A 13,703-nucleotide genomic window follows, 5' to 3' on the forward strand; every position below is an offset into this window, starting at 1 on the left:
CACCAAACAAACCCTGAGCAAAATTACTACATATTCTAACCCAGTGCTTTGGGTCATAACCTCTGAACTGCATTTACTTCCTTTTAAGAAGTTTATTGGTTAAGAATTATTTCTGGAACTATTTATTCCAAATGGCTGTCCTCACAATCAGCCTTGCTGATTAATTGAAGAAACTAATATAATTAATCCAACTTAAAGGATGACCTATGATAGAAAATGTCACATTTCAAATGTTTTTTCTCCCCTAGTTATCAGTGATGAATGTTATGCACAACACACAAATTCATAGCTGAAAAGTGCACTTGAATACTTGAAGCCTGCTTAGAGACTGATGACCTTTCAGGTATTGCTGCCAAAAAAAAATTGGAAAGATCAAATCCAACAACTTACTCATGTGTTATGGTGTATTACTGTAACAAATTACAGAGTCTCTGGGACCAGAGAAGCTAAGAGAGGATGGGATGAGGATGATAATGATGACAAAGTCAGATGGTTTAAGTACACTAATGAATGAAAAGCCGTTATTGCCCTCTATGGTTCTCCAGGTTTCTGAATGTATTTTTCCCCCCTCAAAAATGGATTAATTTCTTATAATTTCATTCCCAGAACAATCATTGTCTCAGAATTTTCAGTCTGTTAACTATGAGCAGCATAGAAAGTAGAATTATGATTAAAAAAAAATATTAATAATAACAGGAACAGAGGCTTGCCTAGATATTTACCAGCAAGACTGGCAAAGATTGCTGCTGGTACTGAGAAATAATGCAGGCTATAGAATCCACAAGTTCCTTTAATGAGCAAGAAACATTTTTCAGAAATTTTGTTTATAATACGCGTGCTGACATTTGTAACTATTACCTTGGAGGAGACTTTCAGCAGGGGATAAACTCCAGAAACACTTCACAGAGGGGTGTTTGGATTTCTCTGTTGAGTCTGAAAAACAGAAAATCACCAGTTAAAGCCATCAGCTTATGACACTGAGGCAATGCTGGCAAAAGTGATAGAAAATACCCTTGTAAGAAATCTGCCCAATGAACAGAGTATGTGCCAAGGAGAGAGGTGGATTAGCAGGTTTATCTCAGAAGTGACAGATTTCCGCATTTCAAAAGTGCCATGCTGGAGTGTGTGATGGAGAGACTCACACAAACAAGAGGAACCCACAGTTCACCAACAGCCAACAGTTTTGATTTGATCTAAAGGCTGTTGTAAAAGCCTAAGATTAACCCCAAACATATAGTTTTCCCCTTTGAATTTCATGAAGATTTATTTCAGGGAGATTAAACAACGCAGGAAATATATCCAAATAACTTTACTACACAAAGACGAGTTAGGAAAAAAAGTGTAACACATATATCCTTTAAGCTTCCTTTCACACATCCTCATCCACCCAGTGAATAAAACACAGATGCAGGTGGCAACAAACTCTTGTTGTATATGCAGTTGGAAGGCAGCATTTCCTTTTCATTTATCATTAAAAGATAGAACTTGAGTAAGTTACAGCACTGCAAAGAATAGGTCTCTACACAATTGTGGCGTAATTAAGCACTGAAGTGTTGCAGATATGGTACATAATAAAACATATAAAAAGTAATGAACTCCTACATTATGGGGTCAGGTTTAATACAGTTGGTGAAACAAAGAAAATAAAGGCTTCCCAAAATTCATCAAAACAGACTTCTGAGGCAGATTGGAACTTACTTCTTTAACTGGCTTCAAACTTTGGTCCTTGCTATTCTAGTTAGCTATCCTGTCTGTGATCCCCATCCCCTCCCTCTACGAAACAGTATCCAAGTTTCACGTTTGCAAGCACAAGGTCGGAGGAGGGAAAGTGGAAAAGAGGACAGTGCAGCTTAATAGACAAGTCAGACGTCCATAATGACTACAATGATTTCAAGTCAGCATCAGTGCTCTGCTTCTTGCAACACTGGCCACAACATTAGGATCACCACGGATGACAGACATGCTGCAGGGTAAATTCAAGGCATATGCAGAGATCCTGTATGGTTACAAATGTTTCAGTATATCATGTCTGCTTTGGCAGGGGATATTAGCACTACCTAGATAAGGATACAATAATGCTGTTTGAAAATACCTGTACCCTGCCTGCTGGACTGTGATAAACTGTTAGGTGTTTCACACATTGGGTATCAGTATTAACAGTATGCGTACAGACACTCAAAATCAGAAGCAAAATACCAGTAAGTCTGAAAGTTTGATCAAGCTCAGAGTCTGCTGGTAGTAGAAGCAGTTCTCCATACATGAACTTGCACTGCTTAACTATCTGACTTCTGATCTCAAAAACTCAACTCAAATATCACTGAGTTCAGGTTGTAATTAGAAGAGAAAGATATGAAAAGAATGAATTAAGAGCAAACATCCAAAGCAGAAGAGCAGATCCAAGTGAAAGCCATAAGAAAACAAATACTCTGACAAGAGGGCCAACAAATACTCTGAAAATATGAATGTTCGTAGTCTACATTTATCATCAAAATGAGAACACCAATTTTAAGAAATGTTTTCATTTCTAAAGTACAACAAATAATTCTCATCCCCTATAAGGGCTTCCTAAGGAGAGGACAATAATCAACAACTGCTTCAAACTTTAACAAACAAACACGATGATCACAGTCAGAACATGGCCATGACTGCAGAGATTTATGAAACTCAAAGGCTCACAGTAACAGAGTTGCTCCTACTACTTCACTGTGTCAGAACCGCTTTATTACAACTTAGAACATTTCCTGCAGAAAAACCCTGGCAAACAGAAAAGGTAAGCTAACTTTAATTTTTTTTCTTTCCTACAGTATGTCTTAATATTAAGTGCTTATGATTATGTTAAGACAGTATTCCTTTGCCACCTCCGTTATGAATCTCTTAAAGCTGAGTTATGAACAACATTAAACATTCATGTATCATACTCTAATAATTGTTGTCTTATTAGAGCATTTACCCAATATGGCATATTAGATATTTTCTGTTCGTAACAAAGATTCGTTTCCATTTACCAGAAGATACTAAAAAACAAAAAACAAAAAACAACAACCGAACAAAAGCAACATGCAACATCAACAAAACAAAAAACAAAACAACACTGTCAATATTTCCATCAACAGCATTTTCATAAATTAATAAAAAAATTAATGAAGCAGACAACATGTCGTAATCTGGTTAAATATTAATTTTATACTTTCTAATTTTTCTAAAAGCACATCTGCTGAACTTTGAGCACTATTTAGTGACAACACCAGAACCCCATCAGTTCCTGTTCTTGGAGCAGCTTCCTGCGCTCACAAAGAGGCAAAGCAATGCCCCTCAGCCTGGTGGAGACCATCTACAGTCCTGGCCATTCAGCTCAGCATCTACAAAAAGCTAAAACATGGTGCTGATATTTCCAGCATCTCTTTGTCAGCCTCAATACCTTCACCTCACAAACAGCTAAATAGCTGTTGTCTTGGCAAACAGTTTCTCAGCTGGCAAGCAAAGTGCTCATCAGAGAATTATGCCTCAGAGACTGCATCAAAACAGCTTCCTAAAGGACATGTGGAAAGTCATCAACCTCCAACACCTGCCCATTGGACTTTTGCAATTTAAGGTGCTTCGCTGTGTAGTTTGTTTCAGTACAGCAATAGCAACAAGGTGAATGCACAGATTTTAAGCTTAGTTGCACAACGCCAAGTATTCCTGCAAGGCACATTTTTGCATATTGCACATACACCACTTTCTATTTTGATATTTACATCCAGTGAACACCAGACTTACAAAGATAAAGGTATATATTCAAATTTACTCAACTTTCAGTCCAACTCTTTAAATTTAACTCTGATGGCCTTATCTCTTCTAGTCTCTCTTGCCTTGCTGTTCAAATACAGCTCAAGTTTGTAATGGGAGATTTGTGTTTTCTTCAACCTTTGTTCAATATTACAGAACATGCATGTAGAAGCATACATCTTCAACTTAGTAGAAGAAAGCCACCACCCTGTATGGACAAATGAACAAGTAGCAGAAACTCTGTGAAGCCTTTCTGAAACCCAGCTAACTCAAAACTCTCTATATAAATTTATGCTTTTATATCCTAAAAATGAAATCTGGAAATCTGATTTTTTGTGCATGTGTATTTTGATTTGATCATTTAAATTGTGTGTGAAAAAAATCAAAACCCATCAGCTATATGTATTAAGCCCGATATGGAAACCTTTAGTACAGCTCTCCAGACCTTTCTGCATTCTGTGGGCTATTAAGCTTGTGCTGCACTAATTTAAAACTTGATGCTATTTCACAGTAAGCAGTGGGGCGCACAGGATTGCCAAGACTCATTTTTACTTCCTCTACTCAACCTGAACAAGTTTTACTTCAAGTAGCATTTTCTCCTTAAGACAGAACATTCTCACATGGGCCTGCTAAAGCATTAGCCAATGTGGGGGACTCTGACGATTAGCAGATTGAGAGCCTTCCACTTACTAAATGGGAAGACTTTCGGTGTGGACTTCCAGACAGGTCTGAGCAATCACCGCTAATGCACCCTTTAATTATGTTTTGTGTAGTAGCTGTTTGTGCATTTGCTTGTAATCAACCTGTGCCCAGCATCATTTCAGCAGTTGCCTTAAAGTACAGGCTGTAATCCTACTCATTCAGTTCAAGTATTTCTGATATCATTATTCACAAAACCTATGCAAATTCAAGGAAGGAGAACCTCCCTGTTCTCCACTGCTGTCTATATATACAAGCCTCATCATAAATGTGGAGTTGCACCTGCCAGTGTATCTAACTGGAGGGAGGAGGGAAAAACTACATGAGATTTTCAGAGAAAACAAAATGAAACAAAACAAAAAACCTAAGTCATTTGATTAGAAAATACTGTCAAAGCACTAAGCAACAGCTTGAGAGCCCACATTCTGTTCTTTCTTCATTGAGTTTCCCTATAACTGAGTGCAGCCAGGAACTCATCTAGTACAGCTGAAGTAAAGACTGTGATCTGGAATACCCAACAAGTTAGCTCACTGACAAACTCCACAGAAGGTAGAATGGATTCAGATGCTCAGCACACCACCAAGAAACACAAGCTTTCTTTTCCAAAGAGTATAACATACTTAGCAAAGATTTAAACCATTTCACAATTAGCTATAGCTACAACCAAAGTAAATAATGTCTGGGGCAATTCATCAGCGCTTGCACTCTCGTCTGCTCAGGAAAAAGTTGCACAAGAAGGCTTTAAAAAGATAATATTCTGTCTGACCACAAATGACTTTCCCATCAAAGCAACTCCTAATGAGATTTCATTAACAAGCTGAGCCCTCAGCTATAGTTAGACTACTAATACCTGTATGTACATTTGTCAAGAGAGAAATGGTGCAGTGGACTGAGCAAAGAGCCTGCAAGTACAGGTCTGTGCATTCTAATTCCATCTGTCACCAACCATCTTGGCGATCCTGAACAAGACACAAAGTATTTCGCTTCAATTCCTTCATTTGTATAATAGCAATGATATCTAACTCAGAGGGATGCTGTGAGGATTAATTAGTTAATGTTGGTAAGTGCTTTGAAGATGAAAAGTGCTACAGAAGAGATAATCAGTTTTAGTGTCTCTAAAAGCTTTTAACATGTCTGCAGAATTATTTTGGAGTACCACATGAATATTATCTGAGTCAATCTGTCATTTACCACGTACATCCAGAAAAGAAAATGAGGTAACAAGAAAAAAAAAACAACAACACAGGTAGACACGCTTCAGTGCTAAACCATGTATCTTGTCCTAAAATCTACAGGGAGGTTCTAAGAATGATCATAGTGCATGTAATGGTCTTTTCTGAACACTCAAATCCAGCTTTGAATGCTGACTTCACCCAAGAACACTGTGTCAAGAATTGAGAGTCAGAAGATAGAGCCAGGCAGAGCCCAGGAGTGAAGCCAAGGCCCAGGTTCTAATGGCACAAAGCACAGGCACCTGAATATTGCCACCTCTCTCTACCAGAAACATACACTAAATGGCTTTGTTGACTTAACTCTTTTTCCTTCCTAATTTGAAACGCACATGTATTCTGTTATATGTGTTTGGATGCTCCATCTTTTTCTCTGTGTATATATTACAGAGGACTGGAAAATAACATCCTATTCTTTGCATAAATAAATAAATATATAAATAAATATCTTAAAGGGAAAATAAATATTCAGGTCCTGGCAGATTTACTTCTGTTTGCCCAGAGTCTTCAACATATACATCCTTGCTGCACTGCCTCCCTTAATTTATGTATTCTTTTGGTAATCAAAATGGAAGTTCTAAACAAAACACTCTGGACAGCTTTACACTGTCCACTTATGCCTTGCTAAGTCAGCCAGGATACACTAGCATAATTGGTTGGAAAACGCACAAAAAATGCCTGTACATCAAATCCAACTTACTCAGTTGTTTTCACATCCCGAACAGTGTGAGTCATGTTTTTCTCTTTCAGTTTGAAGTAGAACATTTTTCATTAACAATCTGAAGGGCAGAGTTTTAGGTGAATGTCATCCTGCACATATACAACTACTTCTTAGCTTTTATGTTTTTCTGACACATTCCTGAATATACTTCGTTTTCAAATGACCATCAGGAAAAAAAAAAAAAAAAAAAAAGGAAAAAAAGAAAAAGAAAAAAAAAAAGGAAGAAAGAAAAGAAAAAAGGATTAATTCTGAATGAGTCTCTCTATGTTGAAAGTAACACAACTTCAGCACAAAAGTTTGCTACACTACAGTGCAAACACAGTAATGTGTACGCTTGTGTTTCATTACAAAATAAATGCAACTATGGCTGGTCCCTGCTATTGGCAAGAAAAAGCATCTCATTTCCAAAACAATCCAAGTTCCAAAAAATTTTTGAAGCAAAATCCTAGTGATCATCTATAACTACATTACCATTAATGCACTATCAGATAAATCACCTTCACTCTACAATGCAGTATATTTTTGCTCTTGCTTAAAACTACACCACATTTTGCTCTCAGCTCTTCTGTCTTATATGAATGCCAACAGTGGTGAAACTGAAGGGGGAAAGAAAGCAAGCATTCCAGCTTGCTCTCCTTGAGGTTTTTTCTCCACAATTATTTATGGTTACACCCTGCTCCCAGAGATTCCACCCACCAGTCTCCTACTACATTCAACATTGTGACATGAAGCTTCTGTTCTGTGAAAGAAGATGGGATGCCTTTATACTCAGATCTTCTTTCATATAAGAAAACAGATCTCAACATTTGCAGAAAAAGTTATACATCTGGACAGGAAATACTAGGTAAGCAAGACAATCCTTCACTATTTCAAATAACCCCATCCTTACACTCTTTGTAAAAAGACATTTGTTTCCCTTAAAATCAGTTACTTCTGCTGCCCCACTGAACCATCACAGACAACTCCAGGTACGTGAGCAGAACCAAGCTGAATTACAGCCTGATGGTCTGCTTCAGTTCTTTTGCGGATGTCTCATTTCAGATTAATTGGTTTCTCTTCCTTTCCCAATATTTATTTTTAATGCATTTATAGCATGACATTATAAATTCAGATCCTCTCTCATTTAGGCCCAATGACTAAAGGTCTTTCAGTCTCATCTGCATAACAGTTTACCCATTATCCTAATTGTCATTGTACATTATCTGACCTGTTCTTACCCTCCCCCCAAATTTAACAGAGAAAAACACACTGTAGGCGCTTCATTCCAATGCAAGGTCACATTAACACTCTCTTATCTCTAGAAAGTGTTCTACCAATTACATTTGATGGGCAAGTAGCACTGCGGCTCATAGCTCCCATTTTGCACACCCAGTTGCCAAGCTTCACTCTCCTTGATGACATACCCCAGCTGTGTTGTTCCACACCCATTCTTTCCAATCCCAAAGTTAATCAGCCCTCCTGAGTGCTGTAAGGATGGCACCTGCTTACTTTCTACACCAGCAAACATTTGTACAGTTATGCAAACACACAAGGAAAACTTCCCCAACAACTAGATAGTACTGCTTCCAGTTTCATGCTCGTTTTCTGCCTGAACACTACCTCAGCTCACTTCAAGATCTCACCACTTCAGCATCATACCAGTTGATGTCCCACCATGTGGCTCATAACAGCTGGTTTGGGTGTCACACCATGGGGTGCAGGCAGCGCTCTGTGAGGAGGGGTCATGATGCCTCTGCCACCCTTAAGGGCACAGTTGAGCCCAGCAGCAGCGCTGGTGTCACCTCTGCATGAGGGCACCCGTGTGCTTGTGGCCATACTTAATCCTAGATTAGATAACCCTTTCTAGAACCAACTGCACCAACCCATTAAGGGCTGCTTATGAAGTCTCCCACGCAATCACACCTCACTCAAAGAGCTGCAGTTGCTCAAAGCATTTCCCACCAGTTTGGTGTGAATTGTTCAGTTGCAGTTTGTCTCAAGGCATTACTTCTGGGGCAGCCCTCATTTTCCCTCCTCCTTTTCTTGTCAAATATTGCTTATTTCTGATAACTGTTCTCAGAGTTTCCCTCCTGGTTACTTCTGGAATGCTCCTCAGCACCCTTCTGCCCTTCCCACTAAACATGCTGATTTCAGGCAGCTGTTGCTACTTTGATTGAAAGAAGCTGTGTAGAAAACTGTGTGACAGACAAAAGTTTTGAAAGTGTTTGTTTTTCTAAAATAACTTTTATTTGATAGTCTGTTTTCTAGAGCACTTTTAAGAAAAAGAAAAAGTTTAAATAAACAAAGCCTTGAACCCAACCCAGACTGCTCAGTGCTTAACACAGCACCTAACAAACCTCAACTGCTTTATGATGCATTTACAATGAAACCCATCTACGTTTTCCTACCTCTGAATTCAGCCTCACAGTTTCTAATACAGTCATACACATAATGCATAAATACTGGACTGAATACCAGTAGTGGTTACAGCAATAACAACTACATCAACATTGTTCCTTGGAAAACTGAGTTCAAATGCAAAGTCCAGAACCCAGCATTTCTACAAACAACCAAGCTACCCAGGAACCACCCCATGCATTGAGACTCATGGAGATAGAAGATTATTTCCCCCCCCCCCCCCTCTTTTCCCTAATGTAAATCCCTGAAAGATTCAGACAATTATTTCATGTTCTGCACTGACATCCACTCACAAATACACAATCCTTGCTCAGTATCTGAAACTCACCCTCAATCATTCAAAACCCTCAAAATGCACATATTTGGTGTAAGTAAAGATGAAGTTAAGCTTAGTTTCTCATGGCTTGATTTGAAACACTACAGGAAAAACTTTCCTGCAAGCTGCTAGAATAGCTAATTGATTCTGAAAGGAAAGAATCTTGATAGAATCAGAAGGACAAAACTTGCCAACACAGCTCTCTCATCGATACTCTACGCAGTATTTAATTATGCTACATACTGATGGTTCATGAATTCTACACATAGATATGACAGCAAGTTACATATTTCATCTAAATCATCTGAACTCAGAGGCAGTCAAAATATGAGCAAATATAATTCACAGAATAATCATCCACTCCAGTTTCTTGGTCTTATTTCGGTGCTCATGCATTCATACCAAACTTGATGAATGGTTTGCGTTCATCTTCACTTTGCGTACAGACCAAGAAACTGTTACAGAACTAATCAGAGTAATGCCCTCCTGGACTTACAAGCTTTCATGCTGCAGAAGCATAACAGAAGGCTGGGCAGAAAGACTGGCAAATGTATTTCTCAACAAACATCCCTGCTGGAACCTCTTCTTGCCCTAAGGTTCCCCGATTCTCTTTGTTCCCCTCCCCAAACAAAGCTCATCTTCAACATGCAGTGACCAGGTTTTACAAAGCAGCTCTCTGCGGGGCCCAAACCTTGTGCCTAAGCCCAGGTTCCCCTGCAGCCCTCTCCACTATACAGAAAAACTCAAAAAAAAGGGAAGCAGAAAAAAAACCCAAACCAACAACAAAAAAGTGTGTCATATTCTATAATGTTTTATATTAGCACAGTCTTCCCAGGGTAACTTTTAAAGAACACTCTTTGTATAGACATTTTTCCTTCCTCTTAACTGTTTAATAAGCATACCTCTTAGTTGTATTTATAGATTTTTTTACTTTGAGAATGCTTTCAAAAAACTGTTTACAGAAAACAATCTAAGAAAATTGAATTAGCCTTCTTTCTTCTTCTCTTATTTTGCATTATTTAGGTATTTCAAGATCCCTTTTAAACCAAAGAGAAAGAATTTCTTTCTTCTTTACTAAGACCCACAAAACAATGGAAAATATATCTGCATTGTGGTGACACAGAAGCGACTTTCAACTAGGCAGCCCAAGTATTTCTAAAATTAACACGGCGACTACAAAGAATGCACTTTATCTGAAAACATTAAAAAAAAAAATCCACACAAACATTCAAAGAAAAGAATCAGGACAAATACACAGGTAGCTGACTGTACTGAAGAGCAGGGGTTAGGAACAGTGAACTAGCCAGCCTACGTTCCAACTGTAAGAATAATCACTGCAGCAATAACAGCAGCATGGATACATTCTATAATTACATCAGTTTGGCATAACAACAAATAACACAGAAAAGAAAAAAGAGAGAATAAAGAAAGTAAAAAGAAAAGAAACAATTTCAATTAATTAGATGTATTTGTACTATATGTAAATACTACCATACTTACTCAGAAAATAGAAATATCCTCCACAACCCACCTTGCTTCCAACTTACTGAGGAAATAACCACACTCACAGCAGCTACCCATTAGTTGCAACCAGCTCAGCTGCAGCTAATTTAAAGAATCACAAGCACAGCAGTATGAAATCAAGGGAACTTAGGCATCTGATAGTACTTTAACTGTGTAAGAGCTCAGGTACCCTTAGATTTACTTCTGTTGCATATTCCAATGGTCAGATAGTAGTTTAAATGACAGTTATGACGTAGCCCTAAGAAGTTTAATTAGAAACCCCATGCCCTTTCAGAATCCGGTATTTTCATTTCACTTCAAAATCAATGTTATTTAATACCTAAAAAAACACTTTATCTCCTCTCAGCTCACTCAGTTTGTGACACAGGTGAAAGAAATGAAGAGTTTTGGTCTCCTGAATCGCAATCTAGTCACTTAACTACAAGAACACCTTATTTTCAAACCATTGATAGTTCTTTTCAAGTAATTCAATTCTCACATTTGGTAAAACGTATTACCAGCCGCTAGAAGTGGAACAGGGAGAAAATTACTGACATACAGCTGACACAAAAGCTGTATTACCTTTAAGCTCACTCTGATGTGGCTGTAAAACACGGGAAGGAACGTTTGGCTACTTAAAGATAAGCGGAACTAGGCTATACGTTCATAGCAGTAGGTTACTGAAGAAGTTGTTCCCAACATCCATCCACAGACTATGCTTATTTTCCAAAATGTCTCCTTAGAGATGCTCTGTTTGCTGACCAGCTTCTTCTGGTGGTCTGACATGGAATTGTGTATGATGCACAGCTATGGAACTGAATTCACCAAAGCAGAAAAAAAATGGCACACACTGGCATTCATCAATGCTTGCTAAACATTTATTAAGACCAAAAAGTAGAGGTGAGTACAGTGAGGGATGAGTGGTGTGTTTCAGCATTGATAACAGGCAGTGGGTCACCTCTGTTGCTGCAGATGTTTACGAGCACAAAATGCAGGCTCCTGTTCATTGCATAGCTAATGGTGGTGCCTACGTTGAAAAAGAGTGCTCTATAGCTAAGAATTTGCCCTATCAAATACTTTATTGTGTACTTTGTATCTGTTGTCATTTTCATGGAAATGAAAAGGAGGCATTACTTTCATAGCAACTGATGCATCCATCACCTGATGAAGTGCAAGCTTTGGGAGAAAATTCTTGAGGTGATTCTTGAGGATTGCTTAGAACAGAGTATAAAATACAACTCTGACCAAGGAGTGGCCTTCCACTCTCAAGTGCTTGAGACAATTAATAAAGCTCAAAGTGAGCTAAACTTCACCACAAATATTCTTTTTAATTATTACATCACAAGCTATTTGCAGTGACTTCGAAGCCACAGGTATCATCCTACTGCACCACAAAATCAGGAGCTGTTCTATGTCAGTCTTCAGATCAGGACAATGTTTCACAAATCACTTTGGTGATTAAGAGAAAGGTGCTTTAATCATAGGCTCTTGGACAAGGAGGCTGGAAAATCTCCACAACATCCTCTGAAAGATCATTCTGATACTCTGCTCTAACTTGAGCAAAATAAGTGTGTGCTACCCGAATGAGATGGTAGAGGTTTATTTCATTTCTGATGCCATATCAGTTGCTTAGTACTAATACCACAGACTGGAAATGAAAAACATCTAGCACTATCACCACTAAATAATTTATTCAGACCTTAATGTTGTCTGTATAATACATTACTCAAAACAGACTTCTTGCAGTGCCAGCATATATTGAAATATTCCCAATAGGAACTAATCATATAAATCTGACCTTGCTTTTTATAACAAATAAATGTAAAGAGAGGAAAGAGAATAATCTGAACACTGTTTAACACTGTCAGCATCTGCTTGATGACAAAAGTGAAGACTAATGTTCTCCTCGACAACTCGTTCTGTGTTTATCTTAATGAAAGCAAAACAAGCAACAGAAGAACTGCTGAACGGAATTACAATAAAATATATGGGTTTTTGTCAGACAAAAGAGAACAAAATCAGTTTTCATTTGGCTCAGTGACTAGCCTGTATTTCAACAGAGTGTTACATATTCATTTCATTTATCATTTAAAGTCAGATAATCAGGAAGTCATTATGTGGCCTACATTGGGCAGCTATTCGATTAGAGCATAATTGAACACTCTGTAATGCAGCCAAAGTTGGCAGGTTGGGAATGCATAATATCCTTCTTGTGATATTTTGAAGCAGGGGAAAACTAGGAAAATCATTGTCAATCAAAACCTGACAACCAAGTGAGAGAGGCTGGAATCCATGGTACTCAGAACAGGCAGCCAACTTTATTCGCAAAGCTACTGAGACACGTTTGTTCTCCAAGTATTTATCAAGTTATGAAGCACTGTTGCTAAAAGATTATACCTGAAAGCAGAAGACTTCATTTGGACCACTTTTCTTTGCCATTTATCTGAGATAAGCCAATGATCAAATGTGAAAAATGAGAAGAAGTGTTAAGCATTGTACACCTGTCTTTGAAATGTGCTGATTGCTGACAGCAGCTATTAACAGTTCACAGAAATAAGAAAACCACAAAGTCATCTAAAAGTCTGGCCTTCCAGTTGTGCAGTATTTAAATTACTGTTCAGTATACTGGGAGGCTTGTTATTAAAAATGGTATTTTTATTGACACTTGAAACTGTATCTCCAATTAGCACCAATAAATGTTTTATAATTAGAAGTCCGTTCTATCAGAACGTATTTCAGTAGAAACTTACACCACCTTTGGTAAACCTTTGTTTTTTCTGTATATCTACAATCTGCCCATGCATACAGATCTATTAGTAATGTCCATGCTACCCTTTTATCAGAGACCAGGGAAAGGCCTCAGGAGTTGTTGCTTTCACTTACATATTTTCATATCACACAAACAAGCAGAAAAATAGGGCTAGCAGTTGCTGCCTGGTATCACAGAACTGGGAATGTGTCCCAGCTACCATGGGAGCCTGGAAACACTTTTTTCTCTTGAACATCTTTAGCTAACATGCAAAGCAGATACCCAAACTGTTCTAGACTGTCCTGGAACTTCTGGACTGTG

General features: G+C 38.2%; 1 protein-coding gene across 10 annotated transcripts in view; it reads right to left on the reverse strand.

Annotated features, from left to right (window-relative positions):
* TENM2 (teneurin transmembrane protein 2) overlaps nucleotides 1–13,703 on the reverse strand; it is a 1,269,291-nt gene that overhangs the window by 664,806 nt on the left and 590,782 nt on the right. For all 10 annotated transcript variants that reach the window (XM_032447373.1, XM_015875932.2, XM_015875931.2 and 7 more), the window contains exon 6: nucleotides 859–933. The gene's annotated coding sequence lies outside the window, so the exon portion shown is untranslated. The remainder of the gene's footprint in view (nucleotides 1–858; nucleotides 934–13,703) is intronic.

Source organism: Coturnix japonica, chromosome 13, assembly GCF_001577835.2.
Source record: "Coturnix japonica isolate 7356 chromosome 13, Coturnix japonica 2.1, whole genome shotgun sequence".
Classification (NCBI taxonomy): domain Eukaryota; kingdom Metazoa; phylum Chordata; class Aves; order Galliformes; family Phasianidae; genus Coturnix; species Coturnix japonica.